Source organism: Dermochelys coriacea, chromosome 6, assembly GCF_009764565.3.
Source record: "Dermochelys coriacea isolate rDerCor1 chromosome 6, rDerCor1.pri.v4, whole genome shotgun sequence".
Classification (NCBI taxonomy): domain Eukaryota; kingdom Metazoa; phylum Chordata; order Testudines; family Dermochelyidae; genus Dermochelys; species Dermochelys coriacea.
In genome coordinates, this window is record NC_050073.1 from 103,482,290 (window position 1) to 103,497,662 (window position 15,373).

Consider the following 15,373-nt stretch of genomic DNA (forward strand, 5'->3'; position numbering starts at 1 on the left):
TAAATCTAGAGAGGTCACAGTATTATTTTTTGGTGGCTGGCACAAAGCTCTTTTTTTCTTTCTTCTTTTTTTTTTAATGATCTTTGCATTTTTTAGACTCAGATAGTAAAAGAGACATGTACTGATAAATGTTTTAATGCATCTTCAGTATGCTGTAGTAACTTTAAATATCATATAATCATCATTAAACCATATATGTAAATGCAAAGTACTTTGGCAACACTTTCAATGGCAAGAAATTGCATTGACTTCCCTGTATTCGGCTCCCCTCTTCCCCCTTTTGCTTGATGCTATATGTTACACATTGTTATACTAGACTCTGTTTCCTTTACGATTCTTATACAGGCTTACTTTTGAGTGAGGATCATACACCCAACTGATAGAAAGAGCACTGACTAAAGGTTATTTATTTAGAACAGGTTAAACTTGTCTATCATGAAAAATACAAAACACTTAAAGGTCATTTACACTGGCTGAGAACAGCGTAGCATTTGTATGGGATTCATACAAATAGGAGGAAGACTTTGAATAACAGATGGCCCTGGACCCAAACCTCACTTTCAGCAACACCAGTGTTTGAAATCTGGTTCTGGATCTCAGTTTTGAGGCTTCAGCCTGTGTCTAGTTTGCATCATGTGAATTTCACTTTGAGTGGATTACTGTTTCGAATGAGACCGTAAATCCGTCCCCAGAATCTGTGGAAAGGAGGGAGAGATTCTGATCAGTCAGCCCAGGTTTATGTTAAATATAGTACCTAGGCTGAATACTTGGTTTGTAGCAAAAACTGAGACTTAAGTGAGCTGAACCATTTATATTTACCGAGTTGACAATATTTAAGGGCCCAATTCTTCCCTAAAGTAGCTTCAGTAGACACTCTGAGCATTCACTCACCATTGATTTCAACTGAGCTATTCTTGATTTTCAACTCTGTAACCAAGAGTAATGTCAGGCCCTACATGTCTAATAAATAGTAATGACAAGCAATAATCATATAGATTACCAGACTAGAGATTACTTGGAACAAACCTCTTGATCTGAACATCCCCAGGCTTTGAGGTAATTCAGATCCATGTACTAACTTTGCAGCTGGCTTTGAGCTCTTTGATGGGTTGAACCAGTATTCCAGAATTTGGATCAGGATACAAGCTTGGGTTCACCCATCAACCAAATCAAAACGTTGTCTTTTTTTTTAAGGTAGGATGTTCCAGTCTAATCTTAACCCAAAATTTATAAAACACAAACAACAAAATGCCCTGACTGACCTATCTTCTGAAAATTGCCAAAAGTGAGCTGTGCTGAACCAGCAAAGGGACTGAGCTCCACATGCAAGGAGAAAAGTCTACTCACAGATGTGTGAAACCGCAAAAATGACTTGGTGAATCTAAACTAGAGCACAGGGGTGCAGTGGGCAGTTTGATACCTGGATCCAGAATCTTTAGGTCTTTTAAAGATTATAACTTGAATCGCATCAGGAAATGAATAATCCAGCAGGGCTCAAAATGAAGCTGTCCCACCAGTGGAAGTCTCTCAAGACACACATAGCCTGCTGCCTTTCAGTCAGATACTGTACTCTTGACCCATTGCCGTAAATGAGCTCTGACTGAGTGCACACTCACATATCAAGTTTGCCTACTCACTTTCAGATATCAACAGCCTCCCCTGCACTCCAATGCCGAGGTTGCATTTTGTACCAGCTGAAGCTTCCACTTACTCTTCCTGGGCAGTTAGAGCAAGACAAAAGCAAAAGCAAAATATAAAATGTCCCTTAAACTCTGCCTGTGGCTGTAGGACCTTTTCCCCAGTGGCTATAACAGGACCATAATACTTGTCATATCCAGTGAGATTGCCTTCTGGAATCTTTTCAAAAGCATTGTAAGATGTAAAGAAGTTAAGTAGGAGAGGCAGGCTACTGGCTACAATATTATACACCAGATGGGTTGATCTTTAAAATATAAAAGTAAGAAATGGGCTACGGGCACTTCAATAATATATTGTCACTAGCAACGCAATACTCTCCCACCCCTTCGTGCCCCCCCCCCCAACATGCTGTAGTAATAAGACTGACTAAAATGTCTGAGCCTCAGCAGAAGTTAGGAAACCCTGAAACAGTGTAATCAATCCTTTGATGCCTGTGGTGAGCAATAAAAGTTTATAAGAAATCTACAACACTTCACGCAGAATGGCTGAAAAATAGCACACATTTATCAGAATGCCTGAAAACATACCCCATTCTGGTAAAGCAAAGCAATCAATGAAACCATTCTTCACCTAAAAGATTTCCATTCTGTTTTGCTAACATACTATATTCAACATTGATGTGTCTCTGTATACAGTAAAGAGCAGACTCTGCAGTACTGGGACAGCTCATTCACATGACAGTGATATCACAGTCACCCTGCATTGCTTCTGCTTTGCAGTGCTACTGGAGTTCTTTTATTAAAGCAGCACCCAACTGTGCTCACAGAGTAAAAGAGCTGGTCAGTGTTTCCAGTTGAAAATTTCATTTTTAAGGGACTTTTTTAAATTGACCATTTAGATGGAGCTGTATTGCAGTTTGGATCAGGACCTGGATCTATAGCTGAACTTCCCCAGAGTTTAGAGTGTTTGTATCTGAGTATTTGGTTTGACCCATTAGTAAGATCCTGGAAGTTCAGAGAAAGGTTTGAAGATTTCCTGTGTGATGGAGGGTGTTTGGATTGGGAGGTTAGTTTTGGATCCATCCCTGTTTTAAATATTTGTACTGGGATCAGTGCTTGTTGAACTTCAAAAGGGTAAGTGGTTGGGGTTACTTTGGGCACCTAGATGAACCACTTGAACCTGAAAGATTGGGATAGCAATCTCATAACATTCGTCTGCCTCATGAGTTTTTTCCTCCCTGTCTAAGCCAGAAATACCATAGACGACCTTTCTTCCTGGTACTTTGGCTCTTCTGGTTGTGGTTGGCAGCTAGAAGTGAAAAGGAAGGTGAAAATGGAAAATAATGCTTATAAAACAGTTAACTAAACACTTCAAAAATGTTTAAAAGGCTCTGTTCAAAACTAGTTTTAAAAATGGGTGAACACTCAGAGATTTCTTCTTCTAAAAAAATCCATGGCCATTTAGGAGCTTCACAGTTGTCACTGCCCTGTACACAACTCCCACTCAGTACTTCATGACAACAGTGCAGATGGAATTGTGATCTTCCTGCTCCAAAAGCAAAGACCTGTAGCTAGAAGAATTTCTATTAGCAGTGCAGGGTCTGTATCATGCAGCTGAGCAATTCTGGGGGCATTGGTGCTGCCCCGTCAGCCAGACGATCATGTTATTTGCCCGTTTCTGGTGCACTCATTTCTCATCAGGAAGAAACACTGCATACAAAACTGAGCTAGAGTTGTTTGTTACTGAAGCTAAAGAGCAGCTGAGAAATAGATAGCTTTGGAGGCTTTTTGTTTTGCACTCTTCTAATTAAAAATAAAAAATGCTAAACTTTCTAAAATGGCATTTTAAAGCCTATTAATTGATAGTGAGAGAAAAGAGACTTAATTCACTGGAGTCCTATGATAATAGAAAGTCAGAATGGCAAGAGATGCAGCCATGTACAGCTCCTACAACCACATGTTGCTTGTGGTTTTGGAGCCAGCTAGCAAGTTGAAGGTTCTGGTCAGGGAATGGGTGTGACCAGAGCATCACCAAGAGATGTGAGAGAAATACAATGTATCTATCAATGTACTTATAAGGCTCTATCACTATAGTTTCTGAGCACCTCACAATCTTTAATGTATTTTTCCTCACAAAACCCTGCAAGATAGGGAAATACTATTATCACCATTTTATAGGCAAGGAACTGAGGTACGAGTAACAAAGTAATTTGCCCAGGGTCACACAGGATGTGTGTGGTGGGCAGAAATTGAACCCTCAGCCCAGGCTAGAGCTCTAACCATTGGACCATCCTTCCTCTCTTTAAATCTGTTCTCCTCTACTCCCATGCACTAGAAACATCTTTGGCTTCAGCCCCAGGATAATTTTGGATTCTGACTAAAATTCTAATTAATATACTAGAGTGCTGAAATTCTTAAGGGTAGAAAACACCCCTTGCAAATACTGTAACTATAACTTAGTCCCCAATCCAAGCATTAACACATTACAAAGGCTACAACATTAAGAATGGCAATCAGAAAAAGTGGATGTTCTAGAAGGGGAAAGAGATTTTATCCAACTCATCATTTTATTTCACTCCATTTTTAACCTAACCTTCCCTGACACACTTTTTTCCAGACATCATTGACATTGCAGTCCAACTGCTACTAGGAGGTGTGCTTAATATAGATGCATTTTGGGGGTGGAGGCATCACCATATGAATGCACAAGCAAATGGGCTATGCCACACATGGGAGGGGTGTGTCCAAGTGTACAGTCCTCAGGCCAATTCTCAGCCAGTAGAAAGCTCATTGGGAGTCAGCTGGTCTAGCCAGCACAAATTAGAGCAGTCCTCAAGCTACTCTGTTAGATGGGGTGGGATCTGAGTTACTACAGAAAATTCTTTCCTGGGTATCTGGCTGGTGAATCTTGCCCATAAGCTCAGGGTTCAGCTGATCACCATATTTGGGGTCAGGAAGGAATTTTCCTCCAGGACAGCTTGGAAGAGGCCCTGGAGGTTTTTCGCCTTCCTCTGTAGCATGGGGCACAGGTCACTTGCTGGAGGATTCTCCTCTCCTTGAAGTCTTTAAACCATGGTTTGAGGACTTCAATAGCTCAGACATAGGTGAGAAGTTTATCGCAGGAGTGGGTGGGTGAGATTCTGTGGCCTGCTTGTGCAGGAGGTCAGACTAGGTGATCATAATGGTCCCTTCTGACCTTAATATCCATGAATCTACCCTAATTTATGCTGGGGGGTCAAAGCAGCAACCGGTTACCTCCAGGAAAGGGAGGTGAAAAGATGTCATGGCATTGCCTTTGACTTCTCATCCCTGAATACTTTCTCTGACCTCACCTTAGGTGCACCTGAGGATTGAACCCCATTTATATGGATACTTTATTTGAACTGAGTTTGGGAATAAGCATATTCTGCAAGGATCATGACTGCAGCAATACTAGTTGTCCTCTTTAGGCATATTGCTCTTTTATTTTAGCTACACAAGGCATATAAAATTATTTTAAAATGGATAGACTCATATTGCAAAATTTTCAGAGGGTCTAGAATAAAGATTCCACCCACCTCAGCAGTTCACTCCATGTACCAAAGACCTGGTTGTGCTTATATGGTCAAAATATAAATGGAACCTTTTCATTTTCCATGTTTGGAATTTGTGCTTGAGTACGTAAGGATGGGGTCTAGCTTACTTGAGGACACAGGGAAAGACTGGGTTTTGTACTGTATCTCTCTCACTCCAAATATACTGAAGGTGGGGCAGGAATCTCATTCTTGGGCATGAGATGTCCTTGGTAGAAGTGACACAGTACTCTGCAGTTAGCTACGTCTTATTTCATATGTCTAAAACAGCAGTTGAGGAACATAGACAATCAGTTTCTCTTTAAGCCTACTTAGATAGCTGTGCATGGATGTCTTTTTCAAGTATAGTTTTTGATGAATACATTGAGAAATAGTTGCTAACAAATATATGTATCACTTTTCTTTTTGTACATACCTTTACTGTACTAAGAGTTAAACATGAAAAAGAAGAAAAATAAGCAGTGAAAGACAACATCCGTTCTCATTTCAATTTCCTGGAAGAAAAGTGCGGTTGGGCAGATGGTGCTTTTTTGTTTTACTAAACTAAATGATCAGATGTAAATAATATACATTATATGTACTATAAAGATCTGTTTGAAGGTGAGGTGCCTTGTGCAATGAAAAATTGCCACATTTTTTTCTTGAATATTATTTTTACTCTAATCCCAGCATGTTTACAGAACTCTCTACCTGCCCATTCAGATTTTTTCCCACCACTGTGTATTTCAGGGGGCTAAGTTATACTGGTTTCTTCCACAGGGATTCAAAATGTTGATCTTGGGTCCTTGGTTGAGCTGGGAGAAGAGAATGGCTGATAATTTGGTGTTAAGTGAGTCTCAATATTTCTGCATGTTATTTTTCTTCATGCTCTTCCTATGCAGCATAATCTGAAGAGTCATTACCCTCTGTCATTGGCCCCATGTGATTTTTCCATCACTGACGTGATTGAATTCCTTTTTGGTCCTGAGACATGAGCATTTTTGGGAGGAATCAGAGTAGCAGCCATGTTATTCTGTATTCGTAAAAAGTAAAGGAGGACTTGTGGCACCTTAGAGACTCACATATATATTTGAGCATAAGCTTTTGTGAGCTACAGCTCACTTCATCAGATGCATTAGTGAGCTGTAGCTCACAAAAGCTTATGCTCAAATAAATTTGTTAGTCTCTAAGGTGCCACAAGTACTCTTTTTCTTTTTGGGAGGAATGTCGTTTGTGTTGCTCATTGACTTTTCCGATAATTAGGGAAGGCCATTATAAAAAAAATGACCCATGTTTAAACATGTGTTATAAAATGGTTTCTTCTTGCCTGAATGGATGGGAAAAAAGCAATGTGTTAAGAAATAACAATATAGCCTTGGTATCTACCAGAGTTGACACATGGTTACTTCATGAGGTAATAATAATTTATTTTCTGTCCACAAAGACAGCATTTACACTAACTTGGAGTGGGGCAGGGCACATTTCCATGGTTATACTACTAATAATGTAGCTCCTCCAGTGCTAACAGCATGGTAACACTAAAGTATACATGTTAGTGTAGGGGTTGGCTAACTATGGCCCGGGGGCCACATCCAGCCCTTCAGACATTTTAGTCCTGCCTTCGAGCTCCTGCTGGGAAGTGGGGTTGGGAGCTTGCTCCGTGTGGCTCCCGGAAGCAACGGTACGTCTCTGCTCCGGTGCCTACCTATAGGGGCAGCTAGGGGGATCCGCACACTGTCCCTGCCCCAAGTGCTGCCCCCACAGCTCCCATTGGCCAGCAAATGGGGCCAATAGGAGCTTCAGGGGTGGCGTCTGTGGACAGGGCAGCACGCAGATCTGCCTGGCTGTGCCTCTGTGTAGGAGCCAGAGGGGAAGGATGCCACTGCTTCCAGGAACTGCTTGAGGTAAGTGCCACTCAGAGCCTGCATCTCTGACCCCCTCCTGCGCCCCAACCCCTTGTCCCAGCCCTGATCCCCCTCCCGCCCTCCGAATCCCTTGGTTCCACCCTCCTGCACCCCAGAGCCTGCACCCCCAGCACAGCCCTCATCTCCCACCCACACCCCAGCCCGGAGCCCCCTCCTGCACCCTGAACTCCTCATTTCTGGCCCCACCCCAGAGCCCGCACCCTCATCAGAGCCCTCACCCCCTCCTGCACCTCAACCCCCAATTTTATTAGCATTCATGGCCCACCATACAATTTCCATACCCAGATGTGGCCCTCAGGCCAAAAGATTTGCCCACCCCTGTGTTAGTGGGCTCTTACTACATCTCATCTAACCCTGTTCAGAGCAGCTTAAGATGACACAGTGATTAAAATGCTGGCAGTCACCAGACCCTGTTTAAATTAGTGCTCTCTCCACTGTTATTACCAGTAGATGTGATGAGTTGTGAGCAGTGTAGAGGGCGGGAGACGGAAGGCAGGCAAATGTAAAGGATCAAAACCAGGACTCTAACAAGTATTTAACAGGGAGCCAAGAAAAATTTCTAGTAAAGTCTTTGCTTAGTTGCAAGCTAGCCACTCCTCTTTAAATTCCTTTTATGTCCTCCTCTGTAGTTTCCACAAGATAAACTAGCATCACAATCCTCTCCAGGACTGAAGCAAAGAAAAGAGAAGAGATGGCACATCAAGTCAGAATGGCCAGTTGTGATGACATCAGAAGAGCCAGCTGGGGCGCAGGCTTCCACATAAACTATGGAGCTGAGCTGCAGTGTGTCTCGAATAATTCCAACACTTTCTCTATGTACATGCAGGAGTTGCAGGAGTTGGGCTGCAAAGAAAAAATATTTGGTTTCTAATGGACAAGTAGCCATGCTGAATGTATCCTATAAACTTAGAATCATAGAATCATAGGACTGGAAAGGACCTCAAGAGGTCATCTAATCCAGTCCCCTGCACTCATGGCAGGACTACGTATTATCTAGGCCATTCCTGACAGGTGTTTGTCTTACCTGCTCTTAAAAATCTCCAATGATGGAGATTCCACAACTTCCCTAGGCAATTTATTCCAGTGCTTAACTTGCTTTCTTTTAATTTATTACTGAGTCTTGAGGGCATATTGAAAGGTTTATCCTGGTGTAGTGTCATTAGTGACAACCCTTGTGATTTTATCATGAGTTGTTTGCTGTCTATCCTAAAGTCCCAGCTCCTGGAGTCAAGTGGTTTACTTGAGAATCTCAGCTTTCATTTTGAAATAAAAAGTTTCTAGACCCCATTGTTGAGAATAAAAGCTTGTAAACATGATCTGATTGTGCTCTAGAGGAGAAGAAACCAGAGGAAAACAAAATAATGATAGATAGATAGATAGATAGATAGATAGATAGATAGATAGATAGATAGATAGATAGATAGATATAAAATCTCATAATTTTGAGAGTCCTGGACTCATGATTTTTCAATGCATGGTGTTTTCAATAGTAGGGACATGACATCAAGGACCAAAACTTGTTAGCTGCAATAGCTTCTCCCATATTGACTCAGTACATCCAAGAAACAGGGTAGAAATTATCAGCGAAAATTAAAATCTTCCACTCAGGTTGGAGTTGTTCTGAAAATACAAATCAGAATTTAAAACAAACCAACAAGTCAGGCTGTTGTTTTTGTTGTTGTTTTGTCTGGTTTTTGCTCTCAGTACAGCAGTCTTAACTTAAATATTAGAAATAAAGTAAAATTAAAAAAAAATAGAGTACAAAGGAAAGACTTTGGCCCAGAAGAAACCCCAGCCTTTCTCTTTATGCCATTTAGCTTGAAAACCTCAGAATGAGATTCATCTTCTCCAGTCACACAAAGAGAGAAGGCAAAATAAATAAAGCATAAAGTTTCAGAAGATGCATTTTAGCAGCTCAGAAATCAACTTTTCTGCAGTGCAGATGGTCTGTCTCAAACGCTTCCATAAAACTTCTGACAAGTGCTTTCTTTACAGTAAAGAAACAGTTCCTTTGGTGTTGGACGTATGCTGCTGACGTGTGCCGAAGGCAGGAAGCAAGGGAGAGGAAATGGCGAGAAGAGACATTAAAGAAAGGAACAGCTTGTCAAGAGAAGGCAGACACTCAGTTTCCAACAGTTGGAGCTGGCAAGCTTAAAACATGTGGGGCCAGATAAGGCAAACTGTAGGCATGAAAAAGAATGGACTTTTAAAACCTGGGCCAAATCCTCAGCTGGTGTAAAATGTCATTACTCCATTGACTTCAACTGAGCTCTGATGATTTACATGTTTGGACCTTAAGGTTTGTTCTCACAAACATAAAAATAGATCTTAGGACATTTTTGGCCTCCCTAGGAGAACTCTCCCATACGGCAGCATGTATCCTTAAGAGAAGACATCCTACCGTCATCTATGTTTGCAATATTTAGCTCTAAGAACAGCTAGTTGCTTTCAACCTAGAGTGGTATATTAAGAGGGTAGTACACTTCGCTTAACTTCCATTCTGAACTTTTCAATGAGGCTACTGAAATGCTCTTGAGTTCCACTGCTGCAGAAATTAGGTGGCATGGAGAGCTTCTGCTACTGAGCCAAGTTTTCCACTGCTGTTATTAGAGCTGGTCCAAATTTCCCAAATGTTGATTTTTTCAAGAAAATACCCTCCTCCCCCAATTTTCATTCTAACATTTTGGGTATTTCACCATCCCTAAATATTTTTATTATTATTTTGAATGGAGCTCAAAACTTAATAAGAGAGAGAACGTTTGTAAACTAGATAGGAAAATCAGCAGGAGAATTAAATTATCGATCAATTATCAAACAAAATGAAGGCAGAGTATAGGTTCTTATAGCACAGGATGTACAGGCAGCACATGCAATACAGTTGTAAACAACATTTGGTAAACTAGCAAAGCAACAGTGTTCTATGGTGCTGGAGAATCAGAAATCTCATATCTGATTTTCCTTTCTCTTGAAAGACTCACTTCATCATACAAACCATCTTCTTTGTTTGGTGAGTGGGCCTAGACTGCCTACTGTTCATTACGTCTGGAGATGATGTAGAAATCAACAGAATAATATATTTCATCTCTTGTATTATAAGAATTCAGATTCAATTTTTATTTTACTGCACAACCACACACTAGTTCAAAGTATGATTCTTGGTTGCCTCCATAGATTAAGAGTAGCTTTAAAAGGAGATCAGAGAACGGGGGGGGGGGGGGGAAATCCTCATATTTTTTTCTACCTTACTACTACTTCTTTCATTTTACAACAATAGTAATTCACTTCCTAAAATATACAATAATATTAATGAGCTGCATATTTAACATTAAGCTCTTTTCTCAGGAGTTTTTCCTTTTGAGCAAGTTGGTAGGTCATGATTATCTAAAATCAAGGTATCCAATTTGTGGCCAACTGGTGGCCTTCACCAATAACACACTAGGACCTTGAGAGCTAGTCTTAATGTATATACAGTGGAGCATGTTGCTACAGCTGCTCTCTTCTTTTGTACAGTAGTTCAAAAAAAATGCTTTTTTTGCCTCTGTTTTCACTAACAAGGTCAGCTCCCAGACTGCTGTGCTGGGCAACACAAAATGGGGAAGAGATGGCCAGCCCTCTGTAGAGATAGAGGTGGTTAGGGACTATTTAGAAAAGCTGGACGTGCACAAGTCCATGGGGCCGGACGAATTGCATCCGAGAGTGCTGAAGGAATTGGCGGCTGTGATTGCAGAGCCCTTGGCCATTATCTTTGAAAACTCGTGGCGAACGGGGGAAGTCCCGGATGACTGGAAAAAGGCTAATGTAGTGCCCATCTTTAAAAAAGGGAAGAAGGAGGATCCTAGGAACTACAGGCCGGTCAGCCTCACCTCAGTCCCTGGAAAAATCATGGAGCAGGTCCTCAAAGAATCAATCCTGAAGCACTTAGAGGAGAGGAAAGTGATCAGGAACAGTCAGCATGGATTCACCAAGGGAAGGTCATGCCTGACTAATCTAATCGCCTTTTATGATGAGATTACTGGTTCTGTGGATGAAGGGAAAGCAGTGGATGTATTGTTTCTTGACTTTAGCAAAGCTTTTGACACGGTCTCCCACAGCATTCTTGTCAGCAAGTTAAGGAAGTATGGGCTGGATGAATGCACTATAAGGTGGGTAGAAAGCTGGCTAGATTGTCGGGCTCAACGGGTAGTGATCAATGGCTCCATGTCTAGTTGGCAGCCGGTGTCAAGTGGAGTGCCCCAGGGGTCGGTCCTGGGGCCCGTTTTGTTCAATATCTTCATAAATGATCTGGAGGATGGTGTGGATTGCACTCTCAGCAAATTTGCGGATGATACTAAACTGGGAGGAGTGGTAGATACGCTGGAGGGGAGGGATAGGATACAGAAGGACCTAGACAAATTGGAGGATTGGGCCAAAAGAAATCTAATGAGGTTCAATAAGGATAAATGCAGGGTCCTGCACTTAGGATGGAAGAATCCAATGCACCGCTACAGACTAGGGACCGAATGGCTCGGCAGCAGTTCTGCGGAAAAGGACCTAGGGGTGACAGTGGACGAGAAGCTGGATATGAGTCAGCAGTGTGCCCTTGTTGCCAAGAAGGCCAATGGCATTTTGGGTTGTATAAGTAGGGGCATAGCGAGCAGATCGAGGGACGTGATCGTTCCCCTCTATTCGACACTGGTGAGGCCTCATCTGGAGTACTGTGTCCAGTTTTGGGCCCCACACTACAGGAAGGATGTGGATAAATTGGAAAGAGTACAACGAAGGGCAACGAAAATGATTAGGGGTCTAGAGCACATGACTTATGAGGAGAGGCTGAGGGAGCTGGGATTGTTTAGTCTGCAGAAGAGAAGAATGAGGGGGGATTTGATAGCTGCTTTCAACTACCTGAAAGGGGGTTTCAAAGAGGATGGCTCTAGACTGTTCTCAATGGTAGCAGATGACAGAACGAGGAGTAATGGTCTCAAGTTGCAATGGGGGAGGTTTAGATTGGATATTAGGAAAAACTTTTTCACTAAGAGGGTGGTGAAACACTGGAATGCATTACCTAGGGAGGTGGTAGAATCTCCTTCCTTAGAGGTTTTTAAGGTCAGGCTTGACAAAGCCCTAGCTGGGATGATTTAACTGGGACTTGGTCCTGCTTTGAGCAGGGGGTTGGACTAGATGACCTTCTGGGGTCCCTTCCAACCCTGATATTCTATGATTCTATGATTCTATGATTCAGCCCATGGAGTGTACAAGCTTCAGCATGTAGTGCTTTATCTTGCTCTGAGTGGCCCCAGACTCCATCTGGCCCCTGGGAATTCATTTTGGCCTTGATGTCTGTATCATGTTTTTCAAGCTTTTCAGTTTGAGGGTTTAGAGCTAGTCTGCTTAGTGGTTAATTTTAAAAACTGAACTCATAGAGATAACTCACCTGTCTACATTGGTGACTTTTAAAAGTGCACGGTCATCATTTCCGTCCCTCCCTCCCTCCCTTTTGCTGCTTCTGCACGTGTGTGTCTGACTGAGACTCTGTGTAACCGGTGGTTTGTTATGTGGTCACCAAACTGTTTTACAAGTCCCTTAAGGTGTTTCACATACCAGGTGGCCTAGCGGATGTTCAGTTTGGTTTAAGTGCAGCAGAACCCAGTCTGCTTCAGTGGTGGTCACAGAAACAGGGGAAATAGAGCAATGTCACTAAATAAAGTAGAGCGATGAAACCCTCTTCAGAAGCAACTGTATTAGCAATTAGAATTTAACAAGAGTTTAAAGAAATACACTGAATTTCTAACCCCTGATATCCAAGGCTGCAGCAGGCCATTTTAGCTCAGATAAATGTATCCCAATTTTATTTGAACTAGCAAGATGTCTTGATTCTGAGAAACTGGACTGGAAATCTCATTAGAAGTGGCTTTCCACATGAGGTTTTCTGTACTTGCTGGGTAAATCAGGAGTAACTCTACTGAAATCAAAGACAATACACTGAGGTAAGTCAGAGGACATTCACGCAGTAAAAACAAAAGTCCAACTAGGCTGTCCATGAAAGAGAGAAACTCTCAGTCTTCTGGAAAAAATATACCCCTATGTACTCCTTATTATACCATCCTTCACCCTGACATAATTATACAATGATTACTAAGGAAAACTGAATAAGGAATAAGGAATCCAAGCCTCGTGTATCAATACAATTAATAAACAATGTGCATTTTTGTTTGCTTTGTAGATAATCATGCAGGACAAAGGACAACAATCTGAGGCCAAATCATAGAATCGTGGGACTGGAAGGGATCTCGAGAGGTCATCTAGTCGAGTCCCTTGCACTCAAGGCAGGACTAAGTATTATCTAGACCATCTCTGACAGGTGATTGTCTAACCTTCTCTTAAAAATCTCCAGTGATGGAGATTCCACAACCTCCCTAGGTAATTTATTCCGGTGCTTAATCACCCTGACAGTTAGGAAGTTTTTCCTGATGTCCAACCTAAACCTCCCTTGCTGCAATTTAAGCCCATTGCTTCTTGTCCTATCCTCAGTGGTTAAGAAGAACAACTTCTCTCTCTCCTCATAGTTATGTATTTGAAAACTCTTATCATGTCCCCTCTCAGTCTTCTCTTTTCCAGACTAAACAATCCCAATTTTTTCAATCTTTCCTCATAGGTCATGTTTTCTAGACCTTTAATCATTTTTGTTGTTCCTCTCTGGACTTTCTCCAATTTGTCCACATCTTTCCTGAAACGTGGCTCCCAGAACTGGACACAATACTCCAGCTGAGGCCTAATCATGGAGTAAAGTGGAAGAATTACTTCTCGTGTCTTGCTTACAACACTTCTGCTAATACATCCCAGAATGATGTTCACTTTATTTGCAACAGTGTTACACTGTTGACTCATATTTAGCTTGTGATCCACTATGACCCCCAGATCCCTATCCACAGTACTCCTTCCTAGGCAGTCATTTCCCATTGTGTATATGTGCAACTGATTGTTCCTTCCTAAATGGAGTATGTCCAAAGTCCCAAATGGACTTTGCATTTTTCCTTATGGAATTTCATCCTATTTACTTCAGACCATTTCTCCAGTTTGTCCAGATCATTTTGAATTTTAATCCTATCATCCAATGCATTTGCAACCCCTCCCAGCTTGGTATCATCTGCAAACTTTATAAGTGTACTCTCTATGCCATTATCTAAATCATTGATGAAAATATTGAACAGAACTGGACCCAGAACTGATTCCTGCAGGACCCCAGTCGTTATGCCCTTCCAGCATGACTGTGGACCACTGATGATTACTCTCTGGGAATGGTTTTCCAACCAGTTATTCACTCACCTTATAGTAGCTCCATCTGTATTGCATTTCCCTAGTGTGTTTATGAATAGTGAATCATTATTTTAATCCTGATAATATTGTCAGAGAAATAGAAGAGTAGGATAATGCACACAAAAATCTCTAGAGAGCATTTCAGATGTTTTGGTTATGGTTACTAAAGATCTAGGGTCAGATGGACTATACCATACATAAATATGTGCCATCCAAACCTGTCATGGGCAGCAGTAACGTACCCACTAGCAACAAGTTCCAGTTGGTTCTATACGGATGGGGACAGAACTATGAATTGAATTGTTTTTTATTCCCTTGAGCCCAAGAGTAATCCTGTTCACCAATTACTTGAAATTAAAGTCAAGTAATTTGACACATCTGTTTGGTTCCTGACCACAAACTACCTCTTAAGCAAACCAAAGAGTTGGATAGTTTACTTCCACAATACTCTCTAGAGTTTCATTACTGCAGTCATGACAAGAAAAGAAAACTGAGAGGTTATTCAGGTTCTTCAATTGCTATTTTCTTTGTCATTACTGCTGCTGTTATGTGATCCCAAAAGATTCAAAATAGAGGAAACTGGAAAGGTAGTTTGTTAACTTCCCAGCCAATCATAACAAACACGACAAAAATGGAGCAATGCAGGTCTGAAAGTGCAATATTGGATGTAAGAGAACATGCTGTTCTCTGCAGGTAGGCAGTTTAAACCTTGCTTCTTTTTATGTACTTAAGATACTACCTAGAAAAAAAGTTACATATATGCAGATAATGCGATATCTAGGGCAGATAATTTTTTATATTTAGGACAGGTAATTTAAATTACATAATTTAATCCTTGAATTAGATTATATCTAGGCTTGGGAGTTTTTACAACTCAGGCAAGCCTATTAGATATTTTACTAGTGATGAGCTTTGTGTATATACATCATTTTCTTAACCCTTTGAGTTCACAGTCTTGGATTGCCAA

General features: G+C 41.4%; 1 long non-coding RNA gene across 1 annotated transcript in view; it reads left to right on the forward strand.

Moving 5' to 3' along the window:
* Window positions 1–14,313: 14,313 nt before the first annotated feature.
* LOC122460655 overlaps window positions 14,314–15,373 on the forward strand; it is a 31,112-nt gene continuing 30,052 nt past the window's right edge. Inside the window, exon 1 of the long non-coding RNA XR_006282100.1 lies at window positions 14,314–15,099. This is a non-coding gene — a long non-coding RNA (uncharacterized LOC122460655). The remainder of the gene's footprint in view (window positions 15,100–15,373) is intronic.